The 17,829-nt window shown below is 41.0% G+C and overlaps 1 protein-coding gene across 4 annotated transcripts in view; it reads left to right on the forward strand.

The window, feature by feature from the left end:
* The first annotated feature begins 5,957 nt into the window (after positions 1-5,957).
* The window catches only part of SHANK2 (SH3 and multiple ankyrin repeat domains 2), a 354,395-nt gene continuing 342,523 nt past the window's right edge, over positions 5,958-17,829 (forward strand). For 3 of the 4 annotated variants that reach the window (XM_080594522.1, XM_080594527.1, XM_080594525.1), the window contains exons 1-2: positions 6,418-6,574; positions 14,580-14,682. The gene's annotated coding sequence lies outside the window, so the exon portion shown is untranslated. Of the gene's footprint in view, positions 6,213-6,417; positions 6,575-14,579; positions 14,683-17,829 lie in introns of those variants that run through there. The other variant, XM_080594526.1, reaches the window with a different exon arrangement.

The raw sequence follows: 17,829 nt of genomic DNA on the forward strand, positions 1-17,829 counted from the left end.
TGTAATGTGGTAGCCATCAGACAGTATTCACATATATATTTCAGTTTTTAAGATTGATTTACAGTTTATGAGAAGTCAAGAACCAATAAAATCTGAGCTTACCTAACACCTGGTAGCACTGATTGCAGTTCAGAAACATCAGACCAATAAAAGGGAACATAATTTGGGATTAACAAGAAGCAGGATTCATAAAGGCTCCATTCATGTTGGCTAATTCATGCCTTTGAGAAATTTTCTTAATCTCTGTTTATACCTTAACAGATTGACAAGGAAAATGAAATTTCACAGGAAGGCATTGAGGGTAAGTTAACATTTATGAACTTTGAAAGTTCTTTGTAAACAAAACCGAGTAGTTAATGATCAGTAAAGGCATTTAAATGTTAACTTTAATGAAAATAAATTATCTGCTCTTCTTTATAAAAAGTTCCTTAATTCTTTCCAAGGTGCCAGTTAGTGCATAGAAGAGTAGAGCTTTCCTTAATTTACAAATCAAAGATTATATTCCTGCCTAATAAGAGACTATGAGTGAGCATCTCATCCCTTTGGTGAGCAACTACCACATTTGGCAGAGCCTAATAAAGGCAGAGGGCGTGTGAAGCTTGGCAGCAGAAAGCCTTCTCAGTTTTGCCATTTTGATGAACTCTCTTGGCAAAAAAAACTTCAATGACTCTTACTATTAAAGACATGAGGTCTATGTAATATGTAGTTTAAACGATTGAACTGTGACAAAATCTTGTCATGTAGCTTTCAAGAAAGCACCAAATTAGCAAATGGATATTTATGGCTCTAAATGTTTAAATATAGTGTACTCCTTATCCTGAGAAATAAGTTTTGAGACAGAAAACCATAACATGAAAAACTATTAGTAAATATCGCTACTGGCATGAAAAGGAGAACATCTGCTGAAGTCACGAGTGGTTTGTTGCCTGAGTTAGCAGCAGGACAGCCTAGAGCTGATTAGCTATGGCTTGATAAGAGAACAGGAATGCAGTGGATAGAAGTGTTTGTCACTTGAAGTTGCTTGAAATCAGGCTAAAAGCAATACAGACATGACAGTTGATTTTTTTCCCCTTTTTTTCTTCTTGGTATTTTGAGAAATTGCTGTAATGACTGCTAGACTATCCATGCATCTCCAAACTGAAATACATATGCATGAAATCTCATGATTTCATCTGGTGTTCACCAGAGTATTGAAGTAAGCATTTGCCCATTCCTACCCGGAAAAGCACAAAAGTGCATGCAAAATACCAAGCACATGTTCCAAAATCAAGTTTAAGCATATATTTAGGGTTTCCCACATGTGCTGAGATTAGCTGGAATATGGCATTTGCATTCCTTTAAGTCTGTGTTGTGGGTCTGATCTGGAGAGCCGTGAAGCCAGTCTGAACTCTGGACCACAGGCTCAAAACAGTTCTTGCACATTTTTTTCCTGAACAGCTTGTGCATGGATATTTCTGATTTAAAGCAGATCTGGCAATTCAAAGACCTGTGCATCTCATATATCCCCCAGTTATGCTGGGTGTAAGGGTAAGGTAATTATGGATGCCAACATAATTAACCTTGGCTGTCTGTTATGTTAATTCTTAAAGCCAGGCTTGCTAACATGTGGAAACAGGAATAACATCCAGTAGCAGTTTCACTGTTTTCCTTGATACCCTTCACTCCAGTCCAGAGGAGGTGTTTTGACCATGAGAGCTACTATGATAAACTGAGCATTTGCTGAAGTTGTTGTTCCTGTGAAGTCTGTAGGAAATAGCTTTCTCCTCTCGGAAAAGAAATCAGCTTTGGCCAATATATAATGTATGTCTACGCAGGTGAAATCCATAAATATTCACACAGCAGTCGAAGTATGTGGCCGTACTGTTACATCACAGGATATTGTTGTGAGGTGCTGTGTGTTGCCTTCCCAAATGGCACAGAAGCAATGTGCAGGGCCGGGGCTGTCACAGCCTGTGGCTGCTTCTCCTCTCCACTTCCATGGTCCTGGCCTAGCAGGCCGTGAGGGTTCGAGTGCCTGCTGCTTTCTACCAGTGGTCTACCAAAAGTAACTTTATATTGGCTGGATAGGACGAGGAAAGTTTGTTAAGCTTGCCTCACTCAATTTTGCAGATGAATAAGGGCAGGTCTGTCTTTCCACTGATACTACAAATTATTTTGCATAAGATGCTTCATTTTAGCATTGATCTTGTGAGAGTTAAATGTTAAATTCCTCCTTGAGGAATACTTTATTTAAAAAAAACCAAAACAACTATTTTTATTTATATAATATATGTGTGTGTATATATATATATATATATATAGTGAGAAAACCTATGTAAACAGCATATGCTTTTGAACGACATAAGTAAAGCTTGTGTTTCCATAGTGTTTGTGACTGACACACACCTCTGAATCTTCTCAGGTCATCTGCACTTGTCTCTCCCTGTCTTCAGCAAAAAGTGTGGTAAATTACCTCAGGGCTTCAGAGCAGATAAAGCAAGTTGTCTGTCATAACATAGTGTTAGGAACTGAAATCTGTAAAAGACATAAAATAAAAGAAAATCTCAGGACAATTTATGTGCATCACTAAGACATCCTCTCTCTGTTTCTTGTTATCTCTGGTAAATTACTGCTAGTGGAATCACCAGTGGGGTAACTGTAGGGGTACTAATATAAGATGTGATCTGGAAGGTCATGATTTTGTGAAATACTCATGGTAAGCCAAGTACAGCAAAATTCTTAAAATAAATTATTGTGTAACTCTGTCATTATGCGTATAACCCAAGAGGAAATGAATTAACCATTAAAATGAGAAAATGTGTTTTACAAATTACAAATTTATCAAAAGAAAAAAAAGAAAAACTAGCTTTCAAAACAGGAAAATTAGATAATTTATTATTTAATGCTTAGTATGTACCATTTTTTCCATGTATATTAATTTATGGAAGGATTGTTTTCTTTAACATAAAAAGTAAGGAGAGAAAATTACGGAAGATACTTTCTCTCTCACGCTTTTTTTTTTTTTTTTTTAATAGCAAGAAACTTTCATCAAATAACTCCATAGTAATTTACCTGTAATGGAAAACGAACAGATTTATTTCCTTATCTCTTATTAATTTAAAAAGGCATTTTATCTTGGAGTGCAAGGAACTTAATAAAAATTGACACTAAATATCTATACTTAAATGGCTTATTATTTAAAGGGCACAATAATCTTACATCAGGAGATATGTATGTGTTTTACACTTCTTCCTGATCTGTGTCTAACTGGTGCCTTTAATGACTTTTATTATTCTTGAAGGATGTAATGAACTGCTGGGGAAATCCATTCACAGTTGCAGGGAAAAAAAAAATCTGCATTAATTTAACCTTATATTGGTTTAAGCTTAATAAACTGGCTTATAAAAAGCAGCTGATAAAATATTTCTGAACAGAAGGGGAGAAATAGTTACTGAAGAGGTATTGGAAGCAAAGGACAAAAAATGGGGTTAAGAAGATATGTCAAACTCCAAAAGAGCTTAAAAGTCTTGAGAATACTGAAGAGCATAGGAAAGGATCGGGAAATTGGTGGTGAGGGTGTTATCGGTAGGATCATTTAAGAGAGTGGGGGATTGAGAGCATATCTGTAAGTAAATATTTGTCTTAAGCATTTAAAAATGTTACTTTTGACATGAAAGTGATTTTTATGGATTTTAGTAAATGAGTAAGTGAGCAAACAATCTAAATAAGATTCCTAGCAAATGTATACAATTTGATCTTTTTGGAATGTTTATTAAAATGCCAAGGAATACGTATTTTTTTAAATGAAGTACTTCACTTCTATCTTCCCATATAAGAAATCTGAGTTAGGGTCTGCCACTTTATTGCTTCAGCCCTATATTGATTTTTATAATTCGGCTACATGCAGGTTCTGTTTGATAGCAGGGTTTTAAAAATTTTGTAAGTGTAATGATAACTGAACTTGCAGTTGACATTGTCAAATGTACTGACACCAGAAGGTCACTACTTATTTCAGTGTATATCTAAGACAACGAGAGGTTGAAAGGCCCTTGAAACTTCCTTTACTGTGATCAAGAAACATGGGTTTCATCCCACCTAAACCTATCAGCCTGCAACACGATAGCTCTCCTGCCTGAGACAATTCTCTGTGCTTCTATTATCAATGGAAAAAGATGAGCAACTGCAGGTGGCAGCCCCTGCCATGTGGCTCAGATGGTTCTTAGATGAACAAACCCCATCCGTGATGGCCAGATGATGCTTTTTGCTGGCTCAGAAACAGAAGTTAAATTGCCCAGACTGCTGCAGCAGGTTTAGGGACTTCCACAAGTTTATGGACAACCATAAAAGGTTATGGAGTGTTTTATGAAATTAATAGTCCAACATATTCATGTGAGAAAGTTCCCAGAAGCTGCAAAGTTGTGTCGTTTCTATTACCTACAGAGATTTGCTCTTGCTGTACTTACTTTCATGGTTTAGGAAGGGTAAATATTATAGAAAAAAACTCCTAATCTTGTCACAACTTACCACATTTTTTTCAGGGAAGAGTTTACAGTTGGGAGCAACTTCTTTGTCCCAGTTTTCCTAGCCCTTACTCAGCTACTCAGCTGAAGCTCCTTCAGGTCATCATAGTGTTTTTTTTTTTTGGTTTTTTTTTTTGTTTTTTTTTTTTGTTTTTAGAAGCCTAAAAATCTAGAAACAGAAAACATATAATGATAGTTGAAACTTTGGTAGGACTTAACTCAGGAAGGCAAAATTTTAGGCATTGTAGTTAAAAAAAGGGGGGGGATTTATATATATATATATATTTGTGTGTGAGTGTGTGCTTTCACATTGTCTCCATCAGTATTTATAAAATTCTTGAAGGATCCTAAATTTCTCTTGCATCTCAAACATGACAAAGAAACACAGAGTTGAATTTGATCACGCTTCAAGGCTTTCCATTTGAAATTTGATAAAGGTGCTATGTATTAATTACATGTCAGTAAGAGTAAAGCTACAGATGATGCTCCTCATATAGAGCAACTGTCAGCTATCACCACTGACGTAAGTAATTTTCATTTGCACTTTTTGTACATTGGTTTTTGGATACAATATTGAATTTTGAATTGCAGCATAAAAGCAGTTCTTGTTTTTTTTTTTTTTTTTTTCATTTTTACTTCCTCTAGCTGTTTGTAAGTTTTTAATTGTAAAAGATGCAGTAGATAGAGTTTTTCATCTTAGCACTGCTGTCCTATTTTCCCATGATATCCCCTGGGGATCTAAGATGAGTTTAAGTCAGTCCATTTTTTCTCGACTGACAGAACAAATGTTCAGATGCTTTAAAATTTAAAGAGAAAAATGTAGGGATGGGTAGATCAGTTTAGAAGAGGTAGAAAATTCCCATCCAAATCAAATAGCCTTCTTTTTATTTGCCTGTTTGCTTCTCTGTTGTTTTTGTTTGCTTTTAATTTTCTCTAATGATGTTACATTCTGAGAGCTGGGCATCCCCAGCTTCCTTCATGGTATCTAAAAGATGAGACCTCCACACGTATCATCGAGGACTTGCAACCAGCAGAGAGAATTGTGCGTGAACTTTGCCAGTGACTGCACCTACGTGCGCAAGACCTTTTGCATGAAAATTATTTTCATGGCATACAGTTTAATGTTCATTAATATTTATGAGGTTACATGGTTGCTCTGTGTGTATTAAAGAATTTTCTCCTTTTCAAGGACATTACTTGTTTAAAAAGAGCCGTTTGAGAGTTATCATGGTATAAAGTTTTATGACTGTGCAAAGCAGTTCACAAAGTCCAAAAGTGAGCTGCTAAAGCTGTTTGTGCATATTTTCTGCATTTATGTATATTTTCTATTTAGTTTGAAATGTCTTAACATAGGAAAAAATATAGTGTCATCCCTGTTGAAGAAGTTCGGTGTGGCGTTGTGCCTAAAGGTGGACTCCTTCAAGTGCTCCAACATCCACACCCTTGGCTGGAGCATCTTGATGTTTGCCCTGAGTGGCATCACTGATCAACAGGCGGTGTCGTTCCGGTTGGGTGATAAAAGTGTTCCGAGGTTCAGCCTCCGTAGAGGAACGGCGTACAGAGCACCGCTCCCAACTTGCGTCCATGTGGTTCTCGTGCCTCCGGGTCAGCTCAGGCGCTCGGCAGGAATCCCGGGCAGGAGCGAGGGGGTCCAGCCCGTGCCGTGACACGCGGTGGGGACCACCCGAGGGCTGTGGCTGCCCCTGGCTGCAGGTGGGTGACGGCTGGGAGCTGCCCAGGTAGGGCAGAGGCCGGGATGCAGGCGGAGGCCGGGGATGCAGGAGCCTCCCTCCGCTGCTCGGGGCGGAGGAGCGGCTGCGGCGCAGCGGGACCGACGGGGCGGCGAGCCGGGAACCCCAGGAGCGATTCACCCGGCGAGGACCCGGGGGTGCGTGGGGGTGTGAGGGGGGCCGGGCGGCGAGGCGGGCGCTGCCAGCCCGCGGGGGGGCGGCTCCCGGCCCGGCCCCCCCCCCACGCCCAGCCCGGCCGGCGGCGGCGGCGGCAGCGAGGCGTGAGGGGAGCGCAGCCGGGCCCCGCCGCCCCCTCGCAACTTTCGGCCCCGCTCCCGGCCACAGGTAGGCACGGCCCCGGGGGGGGGGGTGGGGGGGTGGACGGGGGGCGGCCGGACCTCCCCGCCGGCACCGGCTGCGCCCGCTTGCACGGAGGCAGGTGGGAGTGGGGGCACCCCCACCCCACTTCGGGAGCGGCGGAGTAGCCCCGTGCTGAGTTTTGGGGTTGAATTTCTGCCCGCGGGACGGGGGATGCTCGGCGGCTGCTGCCGGGGAGGCGCCGGGGCGGTGGGGGAGCCCCGGTGCGGGATGCTCGGGGCGCGGTGCAGGGGAGAGGAGGGCGGAGGGGAGCAGGTGAGCAGCGGGTGGCAAACCCGCGGTCGCAGCAGAGCTGCCCTCGTCGCTCCGCTTGCCCGGTTCCGTCAGGGAGGAGGACCTGGAGCACGGGGAGCAGGGGAGCGAAAGCAGCGGGGAGCCCCCGCAGCCTTGGGTGGGCTGCAGGAGAGCTCGCCCCCAGCACCCGTGTCGCAGGCCTCGCTCCTTGCAGCGGGAGAAGGCACAAAACCTCCCCACCGGTAACTCAGCGCACCCCTGGACATGTTCTTCTCCTGGAAGTTTTTACTTCCTTCCCTTTGTGGCTCTTCCTCCTCTCCTTCGCTGCGCTCTTGGCTCTGTTTAACTCCTCTCAGAATAACCTGCCTTGTTCGAGGGAGCTCTGGCAGGAAAAAAAAAAAGCCCTCATAAACAAACGCTATCTTTGTTTAAAGCTATTTGTGGATCAAGGTTGTGACTTAGCTGTGAAATCGCATGGCTCTTATATTGAAAACACAATGGCATGTTAAAATTATCAAAGTCAGGAGGCAAAGAGGCTAAAATGCAATTCAGCAGTGTGAGACTTGAATGCAGCTTTTACAGTACCTCATCTCACTTGTGAATAAATATATAATTAGACATACAGCTTATATCTCTGGATTTTATTTGAAGAGATGCTTCGGATTATCATTGATAATACTCTTAATCTTCACTGCTTCTTTCTGAGGTCTATAGCTGTGTCTTTAGGTGTTTTACTGAAGGTCTGATGTTTGTTTTGCTCTTCTATCAGTATGGAGTGTTATTTTAAAGCCTGTTGTCTGTTGGTGAGTGGATCACGTTTCCCGTGGATCTGTCTGAATTAGACTTGTGATTGCTTAATTGCCCATGATTGGGAAGAACAAGAATCAATAAGCAAAGTCATCCTTCTACCTTCACGTTCCTTCTACAGCGTGTCTTGTATCACCCAGCACAGCGTGGCCTTAACCTGCTTGTCGTCGTGGAACAAATGCGGAGCAGCACACAGCTCTGCTGCACCCAGGGAGCTGCTAGACAAAGCAGTATCACCGCTGCCTGGTCTGCCAGGAGTGTGCTCCTCGGGTGCAGCGATGCCCCAGCTCCCCTGTGTGGGAAACTGGAAGCTCTTCCACATCCACCAGCTCAGATGTAGTAGGAGGTGGCAAGAAAATGGGTTAAAGTATGGACCAACCCTTTGTGGGCGGCTGTTCTGTTTAAAAGTTGCAGCTACAACTGGTGAACCGGAGTGCCCACTGTTAAATTCCTGGCTCTACTGCTGGATACCACACTGAGAGTCATCACGCTTTGGGAAGGAAGCTAGCAGATCCTCAGCCTCTGAAAGGCAGTGAGTTTTGAACAGGCATCTACATGCTTTTCATAGCTCCAAGGAGCTGAAGTCCCAGCTCACCCCTGGATATCATAGGGCATTAACTTTGCCCATATCTTCTTTATTAAAAATCCAAGAACTCCAGTTAGGCCAAATATGTTAATCTCCCAGAAACCAAATGAAAGCACAAACCACAGGGGAATGGAGGTGTTGCTGGGGCTCAGTTCCTTGCAGGAGGAGGTTAGCCGGATCCCATTTAGGAAAAGCAATCCCAGAGCTGTAGGAGGAGGCAAAATGGCCTCAAAGAGTCTTGCTGAACAGGGGCAACACTTTTCCCAATCCCAAATTTGATGGTCCATATGATCTTACATATGTTAATATAAGCACCACCCAGGCATTTGCAATAATTTTCTGCAGCACCTCCAAACTACAGTGCAGCTTTGGTATTTCTTTGCTAGCCACAAATGGACTGATGGTTTAGAAGAATTAAGTTGAAGAAGTAGCAGCTGACTTTAGGTAGCCAGGCTTGAAGACTGGCCAAAAGCAGTGCTTTGCTTTTCCATCTGTTCTGCTGTAAACTAGAACTAAAAGCCCATGAAGATGCAGCTGAGAGCCATGGGCATCTGACAAATCCTTTGCATTGATTCTGACTAGCTCTTTTGATAGTTCTTGTCTTATCCAACAGCACTCATGCTTTCCCTTGCTTTAGGGCCAGAAAACATAATCTTTAATTTCTTCAGGTTGATTCTTTCACCCCCTCCACCCCCACCCTCCCCTTTTCCATCTCAACTTTCCTTTTTCCTGTGCTTGTGCATTTAAGTCTCTCAGATGAGGTTGTTTGAACTTTCTGTTTCCCTTCAGCTTAGAAATTCCTCAGATGCCATAACCTCAAGGTTACATCTTAGCTCCCCCACTCAGAAATAGCCCCCCACCCTCCCCTGCCAGCCCTTTGGTTTTTCCTCTCCATCTCTTGCTTCCTCCTCAGCTGTGCCATGTGTGGTGCAAGGCAGCCAGACCATGCTCCCCAGTCCCTGGCTCTTTTTTGCTGAGGTCTCCTTGTGGCTGGCTGCCACAGCACTTCCCAAGGAGTTTGCTTCTTAGAAATACTCCTCCTCTTCCTCGCAGCATGTTCCTGGGGTGGGTGGTCCTGTGGCTTCAGCCCATGAGCGTGTGCCTTGGGTGAGGTGTGTGTGTGTTCGGTGTCTGGGACAGGGACGTGGTGCTCCTTCAACAGATCAGTGAAGGGCTGTCCAAAGAAGAGAGAGTGAATTATGCAAGAGACTCCAATGGCTCGATCAAGTTTCTTTCTTAAGTTTCATTGGCAGACTTCAATTTCATTGCTTCGGAGGTCAGACTATTGTGTTAGGGAGTCTGATGAGCATTCGCCGTGTAACAGGACTGCGAGTTTCTAGAGGAGCCCCACAGAGCCCCAGCATGACGTAGGTGTTCCCATCAAACTATTTTTCCATTAATTAAGAAAGTAGGCACCCTAGATAGTGTGAACTCTTTGATAAGGACATTAGAGGCAAATTACTTATCTTCAGCATTTTAATACTTTTTGGGAGGGCTTTGTTTATTTCTTGCATGTTAGTCATTCATGTCTCTTGCCTACCTGAAAAGTCTTTGCTAAAACCTACAGGAGCATCATCGCTCTATTTTCTAACTTCTCAATCTTGTCCTAATCAAGAATGTAAATACATGCATAATGATTTGCATGTCATTAACTTCAGAAAAACTGTCATGGTAAAAATCAATTTTGTTTTTGAATCTAATTTTCTTGCATGTCTGAGAAGTAGCACCTGGAATTCACAAACCAAGAAGTCTGAAAATAAAAACTACTTTCAACACTCTGCTTTTTGCTTCCTACAATTTTCAGTTCAGTCAGAGAAGAAAAATAATTTACGAGTATGGTTATGTTTTTTTTTTTCTAACCAGTTTCTCTCTTAAGTCTTCTTACTTCAATAAGATGCTTTATTGCTTTGAGAATGAGTACAGCAGAGAAAAAAAATATTTTAAAATGAGCAATCTTAGCATGATATATACTTATGCTCAGCTTGCCAGCACTGATTTCATTGTGACCATTTGTGAACACAGCATCTGACACATTCCAGAAATTTCAGAGGAAGATGCTGTATCTGTGGAAAGGAACTTTCAGATTTTGAGGAGTTCAGTGGAAACGAATATCGTTGGAGGTGGATAGCAGTGGAGTTGGCCCCAGACTTCAGTTTCCACAGTGAAGAGCTGTGTGCATGAACTGCATGATCAGGCTGGTAGTCACTGCATGGAGCAATCAGTAGAGAAGGATCCAACACAGGCACTCTGCCAGCAGGTTGCATGAGTGTTTTTGCTTGATATCAGAGATGCTGAGAATAAACATTTCTTGGGCTTTTGCTTGGTTTTGGGGATGATAGTCACTGAAATCTAGAGGAGCTGAGTACATGTTTTTGACCCAATCGTGCTATCTTTAAGAATAAGCAGATGTGATTTAATTCATGTTAAAAACCTAGGATGTGAAATGAGCCTTTGATATGCATCATTTGCATAGAATTCAGGTCTTGTTTTAATAGGCTGTCTTCAAGCCAGTGAGTCTGTAAGCCAGCACAAAGTTACTTTGGATCAGATGCCATAGTACATAAGGGCCATCCCTATCTGAAAGCACTCACAGTCTTTGAAAACAGGGTTATCATTAGGACTGCAAATCCTGTATGCCATTGGCGTGCTTTATACTGTTGATTAGAAATGCCCATGCTGGACCCCTTCGAAGCAAACAGAAACTGATGCTGTTGGTGATGATCCAATATAGCAGCTTTAAAGTGCCTTTTTCTTTTAGGAAGAAAAACAATGTACAATGTTTGTTTTGCTACTAGTTTAAAAGACCTACTTTTAAACTGATGAGATAAAACATAATTGTGGATCGGCTTTAAGTTCAAATGCTATTTGACAAATCATTTTGATCTTCTTTGCCATGACACATTTAGCATATGGCTTTATCTGATGTCTGAGATATAGTAGTTGTATTTCATGCTTGGCATTGTTTCAAACAAATTTCTGTATTAGAAGTAGATAGCTTATGATATTTCATTTAAAAACAAAAACAAACAAAAAACCACAACTCCTTGTTTGGATATCAGAAGGAAACCATCTTGGTTATTACGTCTTTTTGGTGTAAAGAAGTATATGAGAGCAGTGTGCTCATATTCACCCTTCAGCATTTGCTCTTATGCATAGGGGCTGTTGTAGCGTATGGGAAGATGTGCATTGTGCTCAGCAGGGTGAGCATGCTGCTGGGATCTCTATAGATATGCATGACTGAGCAATAGGATGCTTAATGAGGGCGTGATGAATGAAGCAAAGAGTGTTGTGCCAACACCTACTTATAGGCCCCATAAACAGTCACTGGCCTATTTTGCTTGCTAGTAGAGATATGGCCATAATATTCAGGACCTATGGCATTGTTCTAATCAAACTGTTACTGCATTTTCATGTAAACAATTGTCACGTATAATTGATTTTGAATGTTTCATTCCTATGTTTGGATTCTGAATGTCCATGATTTAGGTTTTGGTAAAACTGTTGTACTTAGCCATGCACATAAGTTCGCCATTCCAATTTCAAATTCGCAGTGTATGCATGCTTTTTTTTAATTACATTTTACTGATAAAATATCAGTGGAGCGAGTACTTCACAAAATTTGAGTTTTCTAATGAGGATGCTGTCGTTATGGAAATAGAATTTTGGGACTAAAGTCCTTTTGATTACAAACAGGATATTTACTCTGAGTACATTTTGACAGTGAACCTCAGAAAACAGTTAAATTGTATTTTATTGTTCAACATTGAGACTGTGGAGCTATGACACAGGCCATACCAGCAGTATAAGCTTTAAATTTAATGTTTAATCACCAGAGTATAACAGAGAATATGTTCAACAGTCCTTATTCTGATTACAGATACTCTTACTTTAATTTGTGTTAACACTGCAATATAAATATTTGATATCATCCAACCATTCCACCATCATGACTTTTATCTAGGGACTTGAGAAGAGGCTGTGGATCTTGAATAGCTCGTGACTTCTGCAGAGCATCCTTCTGCATTGCTAAGTCTCAGCTTGGGAGATCTGTTTCTGGGTCATGTGCAGCAGCAGCCAGCCACTGGTGGGTTGGCCCGGCTGGAATGGAGCTCAGCTGGAGTATGGAGAGGAAACTCTCTAAGTGAGGAGAAGAAGCAAAGGTGACATATTGAAGAAGGAGAGAAGAGAAAAATGATGGAGAATGATGCCCTTTGCAGGCCTAAGCCTTTGGCTTCCCTCTTTGCTGATCAAGTTGATGCTCAGTTTCTTCATCAGCTATAAAAGTCCCAGTCAGTCTGAAGGCTGAAAGTCTGTGATGTTCACTTAGGTGTAAAAGACAGTGTTACTTGCCCCTTCTTGGGAAACATCCCAAGAGCCCTTTAAGAATTTTTATAGTAAGAGATCTGGACCTATTTTCTTGGTAGCTCAAGGTATCACCAATGAGTGCATTATATGCTAGCTCCAAACTAATTTTAATTAAAAAAATGGGCTATAACTAAACTAGGCGCATAATTAAATAACTTGATGTAAGAATTTACTGGGTACAAAAAAGTTTTTGTCATGTCGAAAGTGTGTTTGGGTTCCAATACCCTATTTTAAAAGGAGGGCTGATGGCAGAAACTGTGATGTGCAGTCACTGTTAGTGATATATGTTGACATTCCTCATGCATATTTTGAAAGTAGCTTTTCCAGTGAAGGGGAGTAATGCAAGTAGAGTACATCACAGTTGGGTTAACACTAGTGGTGTTGTTAAAATTGGTGTATGCTAATGTTTTCCCCTTTTCACACTATTTTCAAATGTTTTTCTGACCACTGTAACATACGGGGATTTTTTTTTTCTTTTCACTTAATCTAAAAGAGTGCACGGAGTTCCTCCAGTGTGTTGCTGTCCTTACAAAATTATGGACCTGCAGGGTTCCAACCTGAGTCCGCCCTGCTGCTACCCAGCCTGCCTGGTGCTGCTCGCCTCCTCTACCTAAGCTTTTGGGGAGGGACTGTCAAAGGACCTGACCTGATGGCAAATGGAGTGTAACAAAACTTGTGCCACTTGCCAACCACCAGGTTATCCCCTGGAAGTGTACTCGTAGCTTTGATACTAGCAGTAAGAGTAAATTTTGAACTGGCAGGTGACTGACTTTCCAGCAGCTCTTTTAGACAACCTGATTTTGAATTAGGTTCCCCTTAGAGCATGCAATTGCTGTAGCAAGCTCAGTAATTTGGCCCATTAATTTAGTCTAGGCTGTATACCTCTGTAACCATTATTACTGAAAATAGACTTTTAAGTACTTTATAAATGATTGTAGCTGTATGAAACATTGTCTTTCTTAAAATATATCTGTCTATCCAATTAGACAATATATTCACAGGACATGACTTCGGTGTGGTGTATTGTTATGAGTTTTGTTATTATACATCACTTTAATCAGATAGCAGAATGATCCTATCATCAGTGCAGTGGACTGTACGCTTTCTGTCTTCTCCAGGAAATACTAAGATAGGATTTCCAGAAGCATGTTATAGGCTGAAAAACATAAGCAAGATGACAATACCCTTTCCTACTACTGATAGTCATGTATCCAATCCATGTATTTCTTACATGTTGTCTTTTCCTAGGGGAAAAAAAAAAGAAATGTGACGTCTGATCAATTATTTTTTTTAAAGTTTATCCTTGGTTTTGTTTTATATATTTTACAGTGAGAAAGTCCGTGTCTTAACTTCCAGTGGCTGAGATTGCTGTGGAAGCCACTAGCAGCTTTCATACAAAAGTTGATGTGTACCCAAAGGGGGTACTCATTCTTCAGCTCAGCAATTTCCCCTCTCCTATTGTGTACTGGTATTCTGTTTGTGTTAGACCTGAAAAAGCTGAAAACTTGTTCTGAACAACAATGAAATGTTTTTTTGGTAGACAGAGCTTGTCTACCTGTCTGCTGCAGGCCATTGAGGTTTACCAGTATGTGGTTCATACTGGGGTCAACACGATGTGCCAGCAGTGGGCTTCTGAGAGGAGGCAACTAGACAAGGCCCCTCAAGTGGAGAGATTTATCTGTTTTTTTGCTCAGCCTACTGTCCTAAGGGAGCAGGGAATGGCTTACAGGGCTTCACTGCTTCAAAATATGTTTAATTAAGGCTTGGTTTAGTTTCACTGAACTTCAGTGGTTTAAGTGCCTGAGTAGTGCGTGAATGGCCATTCTGGAAGGCCCTTCTTTCCTCATGGCTCAACCATCTTCTGTCAGGGCAAGCTGCTCTCTTTTGTCTTCTCTCTAAAATGTGTCTAAAACCTGCTGGGGAAGTCAGCATCCCACAGAAATTTCACACAGAAACTTCACACTCCTTTCTCTCTTCTAGACCCATTGTGGCCACGCGGATTTGTCTGCCCACCACTGGTGTGCTGAGGCCCATTGGAACGGAGTAGCAGCCTACAGGCTCGTGCCGCCATTTTCGGTGTGAGGTAAGGCTGTGTGGGAGGGAGAGGCTGCTTTCACCGCCCACAGAAGGAGGGATCTCAAGGCCAGGACTGAATGCCTGTGTTGGCCTTTCATTCCACAGAAGGGTTCTGGTGTATGTGGTCACTGCTTTTCTCTGTTTTATTTTCTCTGGCTGTGAGTCTGAGGTGCCTTGGTGTTTGTCCTCTGATGTCTGTAGTCGAGCAGTTATCTGTGCTTCGCAAATACAGTGAGCACCACCTGCAAAACTGAACTCAACGTACAATTTTTCAGCTGATGAAAATGCATTACAGAAGAAAAACATGCTTATTTTTATTGCTCCTGCTGCATGAACCAGAAAATTGTGCTTCACCTTTTAGTCAGCATAGCATTTACCTGTTAGCAAAGATTACCCCTAAACAAATATTTGGAAATGTTATAATGGAAGAACTTGGCTTTTAACAAATTCTGTTTTTCACTCTGGTCTTTGCCCTTCTACGTTTGGGTTTGAAAAGCGAAGTTTTTGTATCACTGTGAGTGCTGCTTAGCTTGTCAGTCATCTGTGAGATGAATGTACAGGATAAAGCAATGTGAAATTTTTAGATGAGAAACATTTGAGGAACAAAAGTGTTTATTTTGTATATTTTGAGATCCTCAGCCAGTGTCAGCAGCTCAGCTGAAGCCAGTTATTTATACCACCTCAGAACAGACTTCAAAATCGCAAACAGTAATGCAAAGAGCAGGCACAGTGAAGCAGCTTTTAAATGCCACATAGAAGAAAGTATATACCAAGGTTTCTAAAAGATCGATACTACAGAAAACAGCCGGAGGTAGTATTTTGCTTTTTTATGCTTCTCCTTTCTCCTGTTCCCCCTCCTATCGTATCCCAATAGTCCTGTATCCCGCAGTTTTCTCTTGAGAAGTGATACCTCACACACAGCTGTGTGGTGGAAATGCGATGGCTGGTATCCCACAGAGTCAGATCATTGGTTTATCAAAGTTTCTTTGGTTTACAGTGGATTATGTTTCTAAACCTAAATGCCTGTATTACAGAAGTTACCTTGTGTCTCATGACTTCTCTGCCTTCCCTTCTGCTGAGGACATGATCTTATTTTTTAATGAGTTCCAGAGATAAAAACCTTCGGTATGTTTCAAAGGCAGAGAAGAGAAAGAGTAGCCTTTTTTAAAGTTCAAATGAAAATGTAAACATTTAATTGAAATTCTCTCTGTTGTGGTAATCTACTGATTTGGTACGCCTTTATCTTCTGTGAACAAAACTGGACTGGAACTTTGAGGATTATTATGAAACTTACCTCATGTGAAACTTCACATTGACAAAGACGGTGTAAAACTCCATGACATTAAACTCACCAAACTACATTTTTATTCATTTTTTTGCAAACCTTCTTACCTGTCAAACCAGATGGGATGAGAATACAATGCTAGTTATGCTGAACCTAGCAGTTTAACAATGTTCCCTGCTCTTTGTAATACATTTTCAGCAGAAGATACATACTGATGTTTTTGTACAGTTTGTTCATACTTACTAATTTTACTCAGAATAACAGAATATTGCATACTATAGAACGGTGTGTAGTAGTATGTTCATTATATACATGTTTATTCATACCTGATATTCTGTAATTTTAAACTTAAACTGAAAACAATATTATCCTGAGGTCCTCACAAATCTGTGTTTCATTCTTGGTTATTTGGAAGCATAAAGTGGTCGGTCCCATGAAGTATAGGCTATTTAATGTCTTTCCACAATTTATGTTGCTTATTGGTATAACCATTAACCCAAGTCTTGCTCCACAATGTTGTTGTGAAATATTTTATTCTTATTTTTTCCCTCATGTCCAATCTAGCCCACTGTACTTGCAGCATTTTCATTTCACTACAGCTGAGTTGTTTATGAAATTACTGATCGGTATTTTGATTTATATCCAGTTCTGTCAAACCTTGCTTTGAAAACTTTTAAATCTTTTTTATTATTATTACTTTTTTATTTCTCCTGCTTGATAGTTTTTGGTTATCAGTTTGGAAAGTTTGGATTTTATTTTATTTTTTTGTAAACAGTTTATCATATTGTAATCTCTTGGTAAATAACTGTTATTAATAAATAATATTTTAGAAAGGCTGTAGAGTGAACGTATCCCATATGCAAAATTGTAAATATGTTATCTCTGAAAGGCTCTAGTTCAATTGGTGACCAAAAGAGCAAGCAAGATTTTCTAGAGCCTTGTGTGTTTAGAAACTCAGTCCTGTAGCCACAAAAGTGAGTTGTAGTGGACCTGTGTATATAGGGGTTATTTGGTTAATGCATATTTTTTGTTTCAGACTTTTAGGAGTGATTGTGAAGTCTGTGCCACTGGACACTTGTAAGAACAAGTAAGAGATATCTGTCAGCAAACACCTAGGTCTACTCTATCTTGCTTTGGGGCAAAGAATGTCCTATGTACCTTCTTGATGATGTCCTTTTGGCCCTAATTTACCTGGTGTTCTGATCTGCCCGAGGTGGTCAGCTCGAATCTTGTTGGAAAATAGTTTATGAAGCTGAGAATGTGTAACCAAATATTTATTTTTCCTGAAGAATTGTTTTCACTGAATGTTACGTACTAGTTTTTTGTACAGATGATAATCAGTTAATTGTTTCTCTAAAATTTCTTCATTAAATCATCCATGTGTGGGGAAGACCAAAATAATTCGTTAATGTACAGAACTTTGCTCCAAAAACACGTAGCCTCTGGTGTTGGGGTGTGCCCAATATTGGCTACAATGCCAGGGAGAGCTGGTAGGCTGAAACAGGGGTGTGTAAATTCCTGCTTTAATTTCTGAATATGGATCATTTAATTCATGGACTGGCTGACAATGGGGACACGCCTTTAACTCAGTCTTTCTTAAGAAGGACAGAATATGGCAAATTCCTGACGCTGAATTATAATGCTTAAAGAAGCCTCACTGTACTGCTAAAGAAATATTCTAGATGCAGTAATCAGCTGTTCAGTCTGATGAAGGCCAATAGAAGGTCTGCTTTCCCTGGCTGGAGCTGTTCACAGGCAGATGCAGACACTGTTGGTACTGTCACTTCTAGCGATACAGAAACTCATTGGAATTCTAGAACTTACCTTTCCACACTTCTCTTCTGTTGCAAAGGTCATTGTGGTATCTTA

The sequence above is a fragment of the Anser brachyrhynchus genome (assembly GCF_964034855.1).
Source record: "Anser brachyrhynchus genome assembly, chromosome: 5".
NCBI lineage: Eukaryota > Metazoa > Chordata > Aves > Anseriformes > Anatidae > Anser > Anser brachyrhynchus.